The following is a 15,073-nucleotide window of genomic DNA, read 5'->3' as shown; positions in this document are numbered from 1 at the left end:
GAAGGAAGAAAAAAAGAGGGATGGATGGATTGATCCAAAGATAGATGGACAAATGGATGCAAAGAGAGATGAATGGATGGATTGAAAGAGGGATGAATGGATGCAAAGAGGGATAGATGGATGGATGCATTGATTGATGCAAAGAGGAATGGATGGATGGGAAGAGGGATGGATAGATTGATGGATGGATGCAAAGAGGGATGGATGAATTGAAGGAGGAATAAATTGAAATAGGGATGGATGGATTAAAAGTGGGATGCAAAGGAGGTGAATGGATGGATGCAAAGAGGGATGGGTGGATGCATAGAGGGATGGATGGGTGCAAAGAGGGATGGATGAATTGAAGGAGGAATAAATTGAAATAGGGATGGATGGATTAAAAGTGGGATGCAAAGGAGGTGAATGGATGGATGCAAAGAGGGATGGATGGATGCAAAGAGAGATCGATGGTTGCAAAGAGGGATAGAAGGATGGATTTAAAGAGGGATGGATGGATGATGGGTAGAGGGATGGATACAAAGAGGAATCGTTGGATGGATGAATGGATGTAAAGATGGATGGATGTGAAGAGGGATGGATGCGAAGAGAGATTGATGGATTGATAGAGGGATGGATAGATGGATTGAAATAGTGATGGATGGATGGATTGAAAGAGGGATGGATGGATGCAAAGAGGGATGGATGGATTAAATGAGGGATGGATGGATTAAAAGAGGGATGGATGGATGGATTAAAAGAGAGATGGATGTAAAGAGGGATCGATGGATGCATAGAGGAAAGGATGGATACAAAGCGGGACGGATGGATGGATTGAAAGAATGATAGAAGGATAGATACAAAGATTTATGGATGGATGGATGAATGGATTGAAAGACGAATAGATGCAAACAGGGATAGATGGAAAGTGGGATTGTTGAATGAATTGAAAGAGGAATTAATTGAAATAGGGATGGATGGATGTAAGAGGGATGGATCGATGGTTTGAAAGGGGGATGCAAAGAGGGATAGATGGATACAAAGAGGAATGGATGGATAGATGCAAAAAGGGATGGATGGATGATGGGTAGAGGGATAGATGCAAAGAGGGATGGGTGGAATGAAAAAGGGATGCAAAGAGGAATGGATGGATTGAAAGAGATGCAAAGGGGGATTGATAGATGGATTGAAAGAGGGATAGAGGGAAGGATGCAAAGAAGGATGGATGGATGCAAAGTGGGATTGTTAAATGAATTGAAAGAGGAATGAATTGAAATAGGGATGGATGGATGGATGGATGGTTTGAAATAGAGATGCAAAGAAGGATGGATAGAAAATGGGATGCAAAGAGGGATGGATGGATTGAAAGAGGGATGCAAAGAGGGATGGATGAATTGAAAGAGGGATGCAAAGAGGGATGGATAAATTGAAAGAGGGATGCAAAGAGGGATGGATGGATTGATGCAAAGAGTGGTGGATGGATAGATTGAAAGAGGGATGAAGAGAGGGATAATAATAATAATAATCTTTATATGTATAGCGCCAACATATTCCGCAGCGCTTACATAGACGGGGGGAATACAGAAAGACAAAAGTACAGAAATTACAGAACCACAGTTACATAGTAATCAGCGGATGGAAACAATAGGGGTGAGGGTCCTGCTCCAACGAGCTTACATACTACAAGTAATGGGGTGATACAGAAGGTAAAGGGGCTGGAGATGTGCACGGTATGGCGGGGAGGAGATGTGCACGGCATGGCGGGGCGGAGATGTGCACGGCATGGCGGGGCGGAGATGTGCACGGCATGGCGGGGCGGAGATGTGCACGGCATGGCGGGGCGGAGATGTGCACGGCATGGCGGGGCAGAGATGTGCACGGCATGGCGGGGCGGAGATGTGCACGGCATGGCGGGGCGGAGATGTGCACGGTATGGGGAGGTGGAGATGTGCACGGCATGGCGGGGCGGAGATGTGCACGGCATGGCGGGGCGGAGATGTGCACAGCATGGCGGGGCGGAGATGTGCACGGTATGGCGAGGTGGACAGTGAGGGATGCTATACACAGACAATGGTCAGACGTTCAGCTGTGGGATGGAAAAATCGGTATGACTGCAGGGGCAGTTGATGGTGTCTGGCAGGGATTGCAGTCAGTAGGACAGGGAGCATGTTATCAGGGGGGTACAGAAGGGTTTGGTTTAGGAGATATGGTATGCCTCCCAGAAGAGGGGCGTTTTTAGAGCACGGCTGAAGTTTTACGAGTCCTGGATTGCCCGGATAGCCTTTGGTAGTGAAGTCAGAAGGACTAGTGCTGATGGATGCAAAGAGGAATTGATGGGTGAATGCAAAGAGTTATGGATGGATGGATGCAAAGAGGGATGGATTGATACAAAGAGTGATAGATGGACAGATGCAAAAAGAAATGAATGGATAGATGCACAGAGGGATAGATGGATGGGTGCAAAGATGGAAGGATGAATGGATTGAAAAAGGGATGGATAGATCTATGCAATGTGGGATACATGGATGGTTTGAAAAAGGGATGCAAAGAGGGATGGATGGATGGATTGATTAAAAGAAGGTTGGATGCGAAGAGGGATGGATGAATTGCTAGAGGATGGTTGGATAAATTGAAAGAGGGAAGCAAAGAGGGATGGATGTATTGATGCATAAGGTGTGGATGGATGATGGATAGAGGGATGGATGCAAAGAGGGATGGATAGATAGATGCAAAGAGAGATAGATGAATGGATGCAAAGAGGGATGAATAAACAAATTGAAAGAGGGATGAAAAAAGGGGTAGATGGATGCAAAGAGGGATGGATGGATTGATGCAAAGGGGGGTGGATGGATGGATTGAAAGATGGATGGATGAAAGGATGCAAAGAGGGATGGATAGATGGATGCAAAGAGGGATGGATAGATGGATGCAAAGAGGGATGGATAGATGGATGCAAAGAGGGATGGATGGATGGATGCAAAGAGGGATGGATGGATGGATGCAAAGAGGGATGGATTGATGGATGCAAAGAGGGATGGATGGATGGATGCAAAGAGGGATGGATGGACACACTGAAAGAGGGATGGATGGATGGACTGAAAGAGTGATGGATGGATAGACTGAAAGAGTGATGGATGGATAGACTGAAAGAGTGATGGATGGATGGACTGAAAGAGTGATGGATGGATGGACTGAAAGAGTGATGGATGGATGGACTGAAAGAGTGATGGATGGATGGACTGAAAGAGTGATGGATGGATGGACTGAAAGAGTGATGGATGGATGGACTGAAAGAGTGATGGATGGATGGACTGAAAGAGTGATGGATGGATGGACTGAAAGAGTGATGGATGGATGGACTGAAAGAGGGATGGATGGATGGACTGAAAGAGGGATGGATGGATGGACTGAAAGAGGGATGGATGGATAGACTGAAAGAGGGATGGATGGACTGAAAGAGGGATGGATGGATGGATTGAAAGAGGGATGGATGGATGGATTGAACGAGGGATGGATGGATTGAAAGAGGGATGGATGGATGGATTGAAAGAGGGATGGATGCAAAGAGTGATGGATGGATGGATTGAAAGAGAAATAGATGCAAAGAGGGATAGAGGGATGGATGCAAAGAGGGATGGATAGATGGATGGACTGAAAGAGTGATGGATGAATGGCCTGAAAGAGGGTTGCAAAGAGGGATGGATGGACTGAAAGGGGGATGGATGGATGGATTGAACGAGGGATGGATGGATGGATTGAAAGAGGGATGGATGCAAAGAGTGATGGATGGATGGATGGATTGAAAGAGAGATGCAAAGAGGGATAGAGGGATGGATGCAAAGAGGGATGGATAGATGGATGGACTGAAAGAGTGATGGATGAATGGCCTGAAAGAATGTTGCAAAGAGGGATGGATAGACTGAAAGGGGGATGCAAAGAGGGATGGATGGATTGAAAGAGGGATTCAAAGAGGAATGGATAGCTGCAAAGAAGGATGGATGGTTGCAAAGAGGGATAGAATGATGGATGTACAGATGAGATGCCCCCCCCCATAGTCGTGTACAGATGAGATGCCCCCCCCCCCATAGTCGTGTACAGATGAGACGCCGCCCCCCCCATAGTCGTGTACAGATGAGACGTCCCCCCATAGTCGTGTACAGATGAGACGCCCCACCCCATAGTCATGTACAGATGAGACACCCCCCCCATAGTCGTGCACAGATGAGACCCCCCCCATAGTCATGTACAGATGAGACCCCCCATAGTCGTGTACAGATGAAACGCCCCCCCATAGTCGTGTACAGATGAGACGCCCCGCCCCATAGTCCTGTACAGATGAGACGCCCCCCCATAGTCCTGTACAGATGAGACGCCCCCCCATAGTCGTGTACAGATGAGACCCCCCCAGAGTCGTGTACAGATGAGACGCCCCCCCATAGTCGTGTACAGATAAGACCCCCCCATAGTCGTGTACAGATGAGACACCCCCCATAGTCGTGTACAGATGAGACGCCCCCCCTATAGTCGTGTACAGCTGAGACGTCCCCCCCATAGTCATGTACAGATGAGACGCCCCCCCATAGTCGTGTACAGATGAGACGCCCCCCCCCCATAGTCGTGTACAGATGAGACACCCCCCCATAGTCGTGTACAGATGAGACGCCCCCCCATAGTCGTGTACAGATGAGACGCCCCCCCCCATAGTCATGTACAGATGAGACACCCCCCCATAGTCGTGTACAGATGAGACGCCCCCCCCCCATAGTCGTGTACAGATGAGACGCCCCCCCATAGTCGTGTACAGATGAGACGCCCCCCCCATAGTCATGTACAGATGAGATGGCTGCCCCCCCATAGTCGTGTACAGATGAGACGCCCCCCCATAGTCGTGTACAGAGGAGACCCCCCCCCATAGTCGTGTACAGATGAGACGCCCCCCCATAGTCATGTACAGATGAGACGCCCCCCCCATAGTCATGTACAGATGAGATGGCTGCCCCCCCATAGTCGTGTACAGATGAGACGCCCCCCCATAGTCGTGTACAGATGAGACGCCCCCCCATAGTCGTGTACAGATGAGACGCCCCCCCCATAGTCGTGTACAGATGAGACACCCCCCTATAGTCGTGTACAGATGAGAACCCCCATAGTCGTGGACAGATGAGACCCTCCCCCATAGTCGTGGACAGATGAGACGTCCCCCCATAGTCGTGTACTGATAGAACATAACAGACCAGAAGATGTAAAATGTCTCCTAACTGCTGCTAATCAGTAATTCTATCTACAGGGGATACATTACAGGGGGATAAACCACCACAAGTCCCAGCAACCCTCCAACCCCCACAGGAGGACACAGACCTGCAGAGCCCGACAGCAGCCATGTGCTTCATGGAGATGGTAAAGGATCTGTGATGATGTCACAGCCATGTGACCACCTGTGTGGGAGGAGCCACTGTGGAGTTTGCTAGCAAGTTTTGCTTTCAAGGTTGTTGTGAGCAGCAGAGAAGAGTCATTATGGAGCTGGCTGGTTGGCCGAGACCTGGGGAGAAAACCCAGGGAGACCCAAGGAAAGAAAACCAGTATCCTAGACTGGTAGAGTTGGAAGGGACCTCCGGGGTCATCTGGCCAACCCCCTGCTCCGTGCAGGATCACTAAGTCATCCCAGACAGATATTTGTCCGTCCTGTGTCTGAAGACTTCCATTGAAGGAGAACTCACCACCTCCCGTGGTAACCATTGCTTCTAGTCTTTCCTTGTGCAGATGAGAATAGGGCTGATCCCTCTGCACTGTGACAGCCCTTCAGATATTTGTAGACAGCTATTAAGTCTCCTCTCAGCCTTCTCTTCTGCAAGCTGAACACCATATATAACATCATGTATAACATCATGTATAACATCATGGAGAACAGAGATGGACGTCGATTCGTGGTAGATGAGAATAAAAGATGTAGATCCTGAGTATAATGGAGAAAGATGGTGCCTAGACGGAGGGGGATGCCGAGGTATCGTGAGAGGAGTGCGGGGAGACGCCGTGCCCACCACTTCGGACACTTATGTGTTGCAACCACTTGTTTTAAATCGTGTTTTATTTGATGTGAAAAAAATAAAAAAGATTTTCACATTTTTTATTTTCTATATTTTTGTCTTCCTTCTACATTGTTTGAGTATCAGGTGTGAACGATATAATCTTGTAATACCGCCACATCGATGCTCTTGAAAAAGGAGCTTAAAGCTCCGAAATGCGTTGCACTTTGTACCTTTTATAATAAAATCTCTCCTCTTGCAGGATCTACACCCTTATACAATATAATTAATGCAACGGAGGACAATGTGCGGCTACAAACGGACCGAGATAAGCCGGGGGATCGGGGGGGGGGGGGGGAATGGGAAATGAAGTTCAATGTGGATAAATGTAAGATTATGCACATGGGCAGGAGAAACGGACGTCACCAATATATACTAAACTAAGGAGAAGACTGACTCAAGTTAAACATCTCTAATATGGTAGAAATGTGCGGGGTAATAATGGTAGAAGGACTATTAAATCTCAAAAGCAATAATTGCCTCAAAAATAGAGACCTTTCTACTCAAATGGAGGTAAAATCAGCCAAAATATTCGGACTCAAATAGACAATATTGACTCAACGTCAGGGGCGTAACTAAAGGCTCAGGAGCCCTGATGCAAAACGTGAGCTGGGGCCCCCTCTATCTGTATCTGTACCCGTACCCATACCTAAACCGTGCTGCACAGAGACATAACTTGAAGCTTCTGGGCCCCAATGCAAAACCTGTAACAGGGCCCCCAACTATAATGCTTTATTCATAGTACTGGGCTCCCTATATAGAGAAGAGAGGCCTTATGGGCCCCTAAGGCTCCTGGGCCTGGGTGCAACCGCATCCCCTGCACCCTCTATAGTTACGCCCCTGCTCAATGTGTTCCTGGTTCATCAGCAGCCCAATGTATAAAGGAAAGTGCTTTCACTACAAAGCTGGATCTATGGCCCATTATAGTCCCTAATGCAGTCAGATTAAAGATCACTACACCCCCAGACAACACAGTCAACAACACCTTGTGTACAAGTAAAAAGACCCCGTCTCCATCCCCAGTCCATAACCTTAAAAAAGGCAATGAAAAAGGTAGAGAGGCAGAGAGGTGGAATAGGAACAGAGTGACCCCAATGACTAGTCTCAGGACGTGAGGTGTTTATGATGCCGGCAGGCACCCAGGGAATTCACATTCTGAAATCTGAGTGCCTAGAACAAAAGAAAAGAGTGCCTTATATAGCATAACATACCTTCACTTTCTCATGCAAATATGACATGTTACGATTGGCTTACATGTTATCACAAACTTCTGTTCCACCTCCATCTTATGCTGCCTTCCAAAGACACAGATTTATATTTATAAACCAAAATGGCAGAAAACCTATTTTCATGATGTGATGACATCATCGTACAACAGACACTATATAGTATTAGTATATTTCCTATACGTACAAGAATCTGCTGAAGAAGGGAATAGAACTCACGGTTCTTAAAGGGGTTGTCCCTCGCCGAAACGGGTTTTTTTTTTTTTTCAACCCCCCCCCCCTGTTCGGCGCGAGACAACCCCGATGCAGGGAAGTAAAGAAAGTTTACCGGAGCGCTTACCTTAATCCCCGCGCTCCGGTGACTTCAATACTTACCGCTGAAGATGGCCGCCGGGATCCTCTGTCTCCGTGGACCGCAGCTCTTCTGTGCGGTCCATTGCCGATTCCAGCCTCCTGATTGGCTGGAATCGGCACGTGACGGGGCGGAGCTACACGGAGCCGCTCTCTGGCACGAGCGGCTCCATAGAAGACTGCAGAAGACCCGGACTGCGCAAGCGCGGCTAATTTGGCCATCGGAGGGCGAAAATTAGTCGGCAACCATGGAGACGAGGACGCTAGCAACGGAGCAGGTAAGTGAAAAACTTTTTATAACTTCTGTATGGCTCATAATTAATGCACGATGTATATTACAAAGTGCATTATTATGGCCATACAGAAGTGTATAGACCCACTTGCTGCCGCGGGACAACCCCTTTAACTTCTGTAGAAAACCTTCTCGGTCAGAAACCATGCACGGTCTGAGGACTTCTGGTCTGAGGACTTATGACCATATCATTTTTTTATAAACACTTCATTGATGACACCCTGTTTGTATGGGATGGGGACGAGTTAAAGGGGTTGTCCCGCGAAAGCAAGTGGGGTTATACACTTCTGTATGGCCATATTAATGCACTTTGTAATGTACATCGTGCATTAATTATGAGCCATACAGAAGTTATTCACTTACCTGCTCCGTTGCTAGCGTCCTCGTCTCCATGGTGCCGTCTAATTTTCGGCGTCTAATCTCCAGATTAGACGCGCTTGCGCAGTCCGGTCTTCTTCTTTTCTCAATGGGGCCGCTCGTGCAGGAGAGCGGCTCCGTGTAGCTCCGCCCCGACACGTGCCGATTCCAGCCAATCAGGAGGCTGGAATCGGCAATGGACCGCACAGAAGCCCTGCGGTCCACCGAGGGAGAAGATCCCGGCGGCCATCTTCACCGGGTAAGTAAAAAGTCACCGGAGCGCGGGGATTCAGGTAAGCGCTGTGCGTTTTTTTTTTTAAAGTCCCTGCATCGGGTTTGTCTCACGCCAAACGGGGGGGCTGTTGAAAAAAAAAAAAAACCCGTTTCGGCGCGGGACAACCCCTTTAAGTCTTTCAACATTCATTGAAAGTCTGAACAAAAATGATTGGAATCTAGAATTCACCGGTACTGTAAGTAAAACGGATATTGTGTTTCTGGATCTGGAGCTACATGTAGTAAATAGAACTGTATACAGTTAAATCGGTTGACACTAACAGTTATTTAGATTTCACCAGTGAACATTTAAGACACTGGAAAACGAATATACCATTTGGGCAATTTAAGCCTATCCATAGAAACTAAACCATTGTTCAATCTTTTAATGAGCAATCACTGATGTTAAAAGAGCGTTTTAAGGAAAAATGGTGCCCAAGAGCTCTGGTGAAAGCATCTCATACTGCAGCCCTCGTCAGCAATCGTTCTGCTCAGGAGACCAATAGCCCTGAGAGACACCATGAAATGGATAGAAAACAAAATTCCTGTAGCTCTGCTTTTACAACCCAATTCAACACTAGACAGAGAGAATTAAAAATCCATTCTGAATAAACATTGGGGAATCCTAAAAAAGACCCATTCTTGGTAACAAGCATCCCCGAGAACCCAAGAATTATATTCCATAAGAGCCATATATTAGCCCTCTCTTGCCTATGAGGCACGGTGGTGCATACTTGCCCCCCTTCTGAATTGGGTGGATCCTATTGATGTCAAATCGATGTAAAAGCTGTGATAATATCCAGCATGGTGTCAACAAAATCCACATTTCACCAGATCAGCCGACTTTTAAACTTAAAGTACGCTTGACTTGCAGTTCTGAGTATATAATACATTTAATAGAATGCCCCCGTTCTTTGTGTTATGTAGGTTAGACTACGAAAACACTTAGGAGCAGGTTAAATCAACATCGATTTAATATCGTTAATGGTGACCGAAAACATAGTGTTTCAAAACATTTTCTAATCTTCCATAACTAAGATGTATCAGGTCTACGCTAGATGCATCAGGTCTACGCTAGATGCATCAGGTCTAGGCTAGATGCATCAGGTCTAGGCTAGATGTATCAGGTCTACGCTAGATGTATCAGGTCTACGCTAGATGTATCAGGTCTACGCTAGATGCATCAGGTCTACGCTAGATGCATCAGGTCTAAGCGTCACTCTGCTAGAGAGAACAGATCGGGGAAATTTCTACAAACTAAAACAAAAAGATTTTCTGGATATTCAGGTTCAACAGCCTGGTACGCAATGGGTTAAATGGGGTCCTTGAGAAATTTTTATGAAACTGTTACTATTACTTTTACATTCTTTATGTGTTTTTCCAAATCCAGTTTGGTTTAAATTGGGTCACTCCAATGAAATAGGACTAACCTTAACATCTACTTTAGGACAATTGGGCAATTTCTCGTGACACCCTATGCACCACATTATGTATGCATAGTAACTAGAGATGAGCGAGCATACTCGATAAGGCAAACTACTCGAGCGAGTAGTGCCTTATTTGAGTACCTGCCCGCTCGTCTCTAAAGATTCGGCTGCCGGCGGGGGGCGAGGAGCGGCGGGGGAGAGTGGGGAGGAACTCTCTCTCCCTCTCTCCCCCCGCTCCCCCCTGCTCACTGCCGCAACTCACCTCTCACCCGCGCCGGCAGCCGAATCTTTAGAGACGAGCGGGCAGGTACTCGACTAAGGCACTACTCGCTCAAGTAGTTAGCCTTAGCGAGTATGCTCGCTCATCTCTAATAGTAACCACATTAGGTCTCTCAAAAATTCTTCTCATAAATGAATTTCTTTCTATATAACATCTTTGATATTCCTTTAAAAGAACTACCAGGACTATTTTTTGGATTCCCAACCTTGGGACACACACATTTGTTTCTTTTCTCATGTAGGGGGTCACCAGGGCAGGGGACCGACTACTCAGATAAGTCCTTCTATTAGGATTATCATTCTTATTTTCCACTGTTTTGAGAAGCTCTAGTTCTCTTTTTCTTTCTGTACTTTTGATATTATTGTAAGCTTGAAACTGAAAGGGAAAAAATGGGCCTCTACCTGAATTTAAAAAAGACTAAAATTATGACAACTGCAAAAAGTGGCCAAATTCAAATCAAATCGACAATGAGGTCATAGAATGCGTGTGACTTCATCTTCCTTGGCTCAGAAATTTGCCAGGCTGGAGAATCCATACCAGAGATAAAATGTAAGATAGCATTGTGGTGAAGCACAAGGCTAAACGTGGACAAAATCTGGGATATTGGTATAGAAACTAGAGATGAGCGAACCTACTCGGCCACACCCCTTTTTCACCCGAGTACCGCGATTTTCGAGTACTTCCGTACTCGGGCGAAAAGATTCGGGGGGCGCCGTGGGTGAGTGGCGGGTTGCAGCGGGGAGTGGGGGGAGAGGAAGAGAGAGAGAGGGTTCCCCCCTGTTCCCCACTGCTACCCCCCGCGCCGCCCCGCCTCCCCCCGCCCCCGGCGCCCCCAGATTCTTTTCACCCGAGTACTGAGGTACTCGAAAATCGCGGTGCTCGATCGAGTAATTACTCGAAACGAGTACGTTCGCTCATCTCTAATAGAAACTAAACACAGCATAGTGCAAACCACTGTTTTGGTGGATGCGTTCAGGCTGTGGTACTGGCAAAAGCTTATATGTATGCCCTGGACAGCGAGAGTAAGAAAGAAGTCCTGAATTGTATAAGCCTGATATATCACTGGAGGGCAGGATGGCCGGACGCAGACTCACGTATTTTGGCCATGTAACGCGAGCAGAGTCACTAGAAACATCTATAATGCTTGGAAAGATCAATGTAAAAAAAAGACCAGACCGCCAAAGGACACGATTAAATTTATAGAGTGCCTAAGTGAACCTAACCGAAGCAATTCCATTTTAGACTGTGTGTGTTAGGATTTGAACCTGTGACCTCCTGCACTCCGAGCAGCAGCCCTCCATACTGAGCTATCCAGTATGCTGATTCCTTGTCTTATGTTCCTCGTTATGCTGCTTCCCTTCATACCTTCAATTAGATCATCCTACTACATTCCCAGACCTCGGCTATCTCATGAATCCTCTACTGCTTGAATCCTCTGTACTGCACCACCATCTTGTGCACCAGACCTCGGCTAATCCTTGATAACGATACCCTCCCACAGTGGCTACAAGAGACTCCAATCCTGTGCCAGAAGTCGTGACAGAATAAACAGGCCCGCAAAACTGGTAGCCACATTAAGAAACAAGTCTCGTAATTCCAAGAGTTCTGTGTCATGTACTAGGCGAAGGTCTCTACCTCAGAAAAAGAGGTAGATATATTACATTGTCAAGTACGTGAGTCACACAATTCAGAGGGCGACATTTGCATGCTGTTACTATCCAGATTTGGTGGGGACCACCGCAAATACAGAAGGTTTCTAAACCAATGCCACATCTACTTCCAGATCCGCAAACCCCTCTCCATGGCAGAGAAAGAGGAGCCGCTCTGAGAATGTTTTTGCCTATAATGCAGGGGGTTCAGTCATTTATGCCAAAAGAGCTGGATACTACTCTGCTAACCATTCCATCCGTCACCCAAGAAGACAAAAAGAGGCATCACCAATCCCTCCATTTTGTTATCTCTATCAAGATAGAGCCGCAAGATCTTTGGTACTGCCATGTTAGATTCAGGATCAGGAAGGAACTACATACACGGCCAGTACGCTCTTAATAACCATATTGCAACCAGAGCTAAAACTACACCCGTTGACAAGGAAACAGTGTATGGATCCCCTCTGGTTTCTGGGCCTGTCACTCAGAAGACAAGTGAACTGGAAATTCATATTGAGCTGGGTCTTCATGAGATGATCAGTTTTCATCTCATATCTTGTATGAAATTTCCAGTCATCCTAGGGATTCCTTGGTTCTCTACTCACAATCCAGCCATCAACTAGATATTAAGAACTATCACCTTCCCTTCAGAGCATTGTAAGGTTAATTGGTGATCCATGCTGCCCATTTCTAGTCAGGGGCAAGACCCCAAGAGGGCTACTCTAGAAAACAAGAAGTTGCCACCACAATACCAGCCGTTCAATGAGGACTGCAGCAAAAAAAAAAAGTCGATCAACTGGCCCCTCACTAGCCATATTGTTGCAGCCGTGCTGAAGTCTTCTCCTTGCTTTCAGGCCGGACCAGCAGTGTCTCTACCTTTCCTGAGGCTGAGGGGTGTGGTGGTTGGATGAGTGACGTCAGTCCTCACCTGTTTTTGAGTTGCTCTGCTCCTATGTAAGCCATGCTAGAATTGACCTCAGTGCTGGTCAATTTTCAGTTGCTACCTGGACTGCTGCTGAGGAGCACAGCCTGCCATTGGGGCTCCTCCACATTTTTGCTTTAAGCTAAGTATCATTGCATTTATGGTGTTCTGTTCCCTTTTTTTGTATCAGGGCTCCCTGGTAGGGAATATTTAGTGGCCCAGGCACGAGTTGTGGGTCCGCACCTGTCGGAAGCGATATGCCAGTAGTGTTCTCTTTGTTAACAAAGTTTTATGTCACTGCATTCAGCAGTAGCGGGCCAGCCACGTGACTTGCTGGTCACATGATGCGCTCCCGTTGCTCACATCATTCAGGGGCTCTTAAATGGCGCCGGCCAGTGTAGACATACCAACTCCTCACTAAATTCATGTAAATTCATTTTTATATATAGCTCCATAGCTGTTTTATCACTTTATTTTGTATTTATGCTTGAAAAAGGCTAAAGCAGTTAGCCGAAACGCGTTGCACATTGTACTGCAGGTCTCATGCCAGAGACCAGCTTTTATTGCACTTTGTATCAATAAATTTGAGCCTGTGTTACTCATACCCTGGACAGCGTATTTATGTATACCAGGCGACCCTGGATGTCTTGAGGGGAGTGTGCATTCAGCATCCAGGTGATCTCCCTCCCCTCACCCGGGTGAGTAAACCCTGAGCCTCCTGACATTGTGTCCAGGGAACCTCAGCACAATTTGCAAAATCCCCTCCAAAGGCAAAAAACACAGAGGTGGACCCGTCATGGGCCCCACCAGACAAAATCCTTCGATTGATAAACTCAAGGCATTTGGAAGGGGGAAAATCCACATGGACCCTGACCCGAAATATACGTCTATTCCAGTGGAAATGGTTTCTGCATCGGCTGCCTGTTCGGAACCGCTGGGTCAGGTCAGACTTTGCAACAATTATCTGAACAGCTCTTGTCAGCGATTCAAACATACTACCCTTATGGGCAAAATCGAAAAGATCAAAATGGACATGAGCCTATTGAGACAGAATCTCCAAATTTAAGGGAACAGGTCATTAATATGAAATACAGGATCTCTGCGCTGGACGACACCATGTCTCTGATGTCAGCCACTGTAAAAGAGTTCACGCAGAAAGCAGAATTCTGGAGGCAAACGTCAGATGACTTGGAAAATTGTTCAGAGCGCAATACTCTTCGGGTTGTGGGCCCACCAGGACGCATTTAAATGAACAGGAGATGAGGCTGATGCTAGAGGTGAACAAGATTCGGTTGAATCGAAACGCGTCCTTCTTTGTTTCATAAAGCTCTATTCTTTAATTGTAACATATACTCATGGTACGTCCATATTCCTCCAAACAAGACTGCTGTAAGTTTATGGAACTCTGGCTGCGTGAACTTCTCCTAGATGTCTACCTATCACAAGTCTTTGTGGTTGAACAAGCCTACCGCGTACCCATGAAACAGCCTATACCAGGTACTCCGACCAGACCCCTGCTGGCAAAATTACTTAACTCTAAGGATAGGGATGCGATCCTACAAGCTGCAAGGAAAGCAGGCCCGCTTCGTTATGACAATGCTGCAATATCCATCTCCCCAGACTTTTGAGCGGATCTTCAAAAGCATAGATTAAAAAGGCAACTCAGAGACATACAGCTGCCATACTCCTTGGCATATCCGACATGCCTGCGAGTGGTGGATGGTGACCACATTCGTTTCTTCTCCTCTCCATCTGAAGCTGGGGCATGGCTGACTACTAGGCATCAACCACAGAGACTGTAATTGTTACATCCACCAATGATGAACTGGACTTGCACCTGCAGGTATACACAAATAATAACCCAACATGCAGCAGCCAATACAAACAACACAAATGAAATGGGAAGTCTTTCCCTAAATATGTAACGATGAGGGAGAGAGCCCTGTTAACATGGCATACTGAAGGAAAACCAAATGAAACACCACACTTAGCTGATGGTGAAGCCACAGCACACAAGCCATCCAGATTTAAATTACAGCGGAAACCACGCTGCCCACGGAAGCCACTACTGCCAGCTCAGACAGCCAGCAACTGACAATTCACAGCACCTAGTTCAATGTCCAGTCAAATAGCCAGCTAATCACCCACAGATGTGACTACATTACGTCTCACCTACTGAGCTAGAAGGTGCAGAACCAAGTCTAAAACCCGCACCAGACTTCCTCAATCCAGCGGCA

The 15,073-nt window shown here is 46.8% G+C and overlaps 1 pseudogene; it reads right to left on the bottom strand.

Moving 5' to 3' along the window:
• The window catches only part of LOC136628690 (zinc finger protein 182-like), a 46,885-nt pseudogene that overhangs the window by 20,645 nt on the left and 11,167 nt on the right, over positions 1-15,073 (bottom strand).

This window comes from Eleutherodactylus coqui, chromosome 5 (assembly GCF_035609145.1).
Source record: "Eleutherodactylus coqui strain aEleCoq1 chromosome 5, aEleCoq1.hap1, whole genome shotgun sequence".
Taxonomy (NCBI): Eukaryota; Metazoa; Chordata; class Amphibia; order Anura; family Eleutherodactylidae; genus Eleutherodactylus; species Eleutherodactylus coqui.
This window is presented reverse-complemented; position numbering and strand designations above follow the sequence as displayed.